This window comes from Natator depressus, chromosome 20 (genome assembly GCF_965152275.1).
Source record: "Natator depressus isolate rNatDep1 chromosome 20, rNatDep2.hap1, whole genome shotgun sequence".
In the NCBI taxonomy this organism is placed as follows: Eukaryota; Metazoa; Chordata; order Testudines; family Cheloniidae; genus Natator; species Natator depressus.
In genome coordinates, this window is record NC_134253.1 from 21,790,141 (window position 1) to 21,793,695 (window position 3,555).

The window sequence follows — 3,555 nt, forward strand, 5'->3', positions numbered from 1 at the left end:
CTGCCCTGGGGGGGGGGCTGGTGGTAGCAATTGACCTCTTACCCGCTGCCCCCCCCATTCTGCTGCCTCAGGGGCCCCTTTGCTGCAGTTCTTTCTGGCCCCCAGCAGATGGGCCACCATAGCCTCTGAGGCAAGCAACTCACTTTAGCTCTTTTGGCTGGGGCCTGGTTAGTCACAGCCAGGCCCAAATGAGCCAGGGAGCCTGAACTCCTAAGCGGGGGTTGGGGGCACCCTTCTGGTGAGACACAGGGCCCAAGTCCCAGACAGCTGCCAGGGCCCAGGACTGTGGCAGCAAAAGCCTGAAAGCCCTTAAGGGCCCTTGCTGCTGGCCCGCTCCCCCGCTGGCAGGATTTTGCAGCACAGCTGGCAGACTGGCAGCAGCCGCTTTCCCTCTCTGCACGGCTGGCTGGCGCCAGCTGAAAACACCACCGAGCCGTTCACCCTGAGTGTGCAGCCCCATGGCTGTTGGGTTGGATTTGCAGCTCTGGAGCTACCTGGCAGTCAGACCTGGCTCTCAGATAGCACGGGCCCAGATTCCCAATTCACATCATGCCACTGGCATCACTTGGTGTCAATCGGCACCACTCCCTTAGAGTCCACAGAGACGAAAGACTGATGCCAGCTGAGGATCTAGTTTCTTATCTGGCTACCAGCCTCAACCAACGGCCCCTGGCCTGAGGGATGGTACCAGGCACAGCTCCGTGCAGGACATCTTGGGGTATGAGGCTCCAGCCAGGCACGATGAAGGAAGTGGGGGTCAATGGGGGGGCTGGGGCGAGAACACCAGCCTTGGTTATCATCACTTCATAGATGGGAAAATGAGGCAGAGAGAAGGGCTCAGGTCACACAGCTGGTGGCACAGGACCCAGGAGTCCTGACTTTCAAGCCCCATCCGACCCTAATGCCCAGAGCCCACTCCCCTCTAGAACCCAGGAGTCCTGACTCCCAGCTCCAGCTGCCCTGGCCTTACTCAGTAGATCCCGTCACAGAGCTGGGACTAGAACCCAGGAGTCCCAGCACACAACCCCACCCCCATGCTCATGCACCCCACTTTAACCACTAGGACATGGTCCCTTGGCATTGCTGGAAATAGTAGCCAGTCACATGATCAGTCCTATGCCCTCTGACATGGAGGGTGGATTAAGGAGGGGCCATGCTTGAAGCCACCCTGCTGCGCTAATCATGGAAGGCATCCAAAATGGTGGACGAGGACAGTCTGTACAGATGTAGCCAATGTAGGCGGAGTCGAGAAAAGGACTTGGAGAATCCAGACTCCTGGGTTCTATTTCCAGCGGTGGGAGCGGAGTGGTGTCTAGTGGTTAGGGGAGGGGCTGGAAGCCAGGACGCCTGGGTTCTTGTGTGCTCCACTCTGTAAGAGGTGTTTAATACCTGACACACACATTAAAGGCAGTCAACGTGCAATCTTGGTGATTTTTAAAAAAGGAACTAAAATTAGCTTAGGCCCAATGCCCGCCCCCACCCCAAAATCCTCTGCCAATTTTTACACACTTTTTTGGCCCCCCACTCATGTAAGACCCACGCCAAACAAACAGGGGGATCTGCCAATAGCCAGACAGTAACAGAGACCCGAGAAAATGCTGCAAAGCGTAAACTGGGCAAACTCGGGAGGCTATTTGCCTGGCTTCCGCCGCTGCAGCGATGCCAACCCCGACTGGTGAAAAATAACGATGGGCCTCAAACCAAATCTTGAGATTGGATTCAAAATCATGAGATTTTATAAATACTTGGCAGGGTGTTTTTATTCACTTCCTGCTATGGGGACTTTTAAAAGGTCACCTGGTTCAAGCTTTTCTCTGCAGTGAAGAGGGCGAGACAGGGAGGGTTTTTCCACCTGAGGAAATTAACAGAAAGAGTTACAGTGGAACATAGCGACTCCAGTCAAATTTCCCCATGCAGACAAGCCCCGATTGCTTTTTAATCAAACCGGGGAGGCTCACATGATTTGGTGACTGGTGCCTTAAGAAGAAAACAAAATCCCCACACACAAATCCTGTCAGCCTTGTGCCCAAAGCACTAAGGTTGATACGAGTAAGAATATGAAGGTTACATTAAAAAATTTCAGCTGGGTTCCTTTGTACAGGCAGTGGTGCCCAGAGGCAGAGCGGGGCAGTTTTATCGCCAGAAAATGCTGATTTATAGACAACGAAACTTTTCAAGGACAGGTTGAAAGGTTTCTCAGGTCAAAACAAGACCCCGCAGTAACTCAGTGGTTTGGGCACTCACCTCTGCTGAGGAAAAGCAAGGTCCTGCTCCGACTCACTCCAATGTAGAATGGGAACAAATTTGAAACCCTCAAATTCTCTCACAAAACACAATCGGTTTCCAGCCCGATCACACTTGGAACCCCCTTGTGCAAGGGGCTGTACGGAAGGGCTCATCACTTTCATTTTATTCCTCATAAACTGCCTTTCATTCATAGGGGTTTCCTCTCTCCCCCACACCACACCGGGAATTAGCTGGCATCTTATTACCTGATCCCCTTTGGAAGCAGATTCACACACATGGCAGGAATTTCCCTGCAGTAAGGAAGGTGTGCACATATCCACACTTTGCAGAGAGGGTTCTGCTACTGGCAATCTCCCTGCTGCTAGCGCACTGCATTGCTGCACACCGGGGTCGGCCTGGCTGTTCACCTCTCCTGCCCTGGCCTCATAAGGCTAGATTATCGATTCAGACAGGACCACTGTGAGCACCTCGTCTGACCCGCGTAACACAGGCCACAGGACTTCCCTGAATCAACTCCTGTTGGAATTGGAGCTGATCCTTTAGAAAAACCTCCCATCTCGATTTAAACAGTGTCAGTGATGAAGAATCCACCACGATGCTTGGTGAATTGTTCCAACGGCTAATTACACCCCCCTCCCCCAACCCCAGTTAAAAATCTGCCCTTTTTTCCTGTCTGAATGTTTCTAGTTTCAGCTTCCAGCCATTGGCTCTCCTTCGACCTTCGTCTGCTAGCGGGACTAGCCCGTTATCACAGTTTTATTCCCCATGTGGGTACTTGGAGACAGGGATCACGGCACCCCTTAACCTTTGCTTTAAGAAGCTCCTTGCCTCTCAGCATAAGGCAGGTTCCCCCCCATTTAATCATTCTCATGGCAACTCTCTGCCAATTTTTCCCCTTCCTTCTCGAATTGTGGGTGTCAGACCTGGCCAAGGTATTCCAGCAGCTGTCGCCCCCCGCCAGACACCGAGATAAAATAACCGCTCCGCTGCTGCTTGCGATGCCCGTTTATCCATCGGCCAGACGCCCCCCCTCCCCCCATTGACGCGCGGACACTCGCCCCTTGGGGCTTCCAACTCCAGGCGAGTTCAGGTCCCGCTTATGGCAGCCGCCGGCCCCCCAGCTCCATCCCTGAACTCCTTGGGCCTCTGGGGAGAGAAACAGCTCCCAGCTCATCCCAGCCACGACAACTGTCCCCTGGAGCCCAACAGCCCACACGCCAGTCTGATTTTATTTTTAAACAAAACTTTATTGGTAATTGTTTCAAATATGTTGACAACAAAGCACACTGTTAAAGAGGAAGTGGGGGC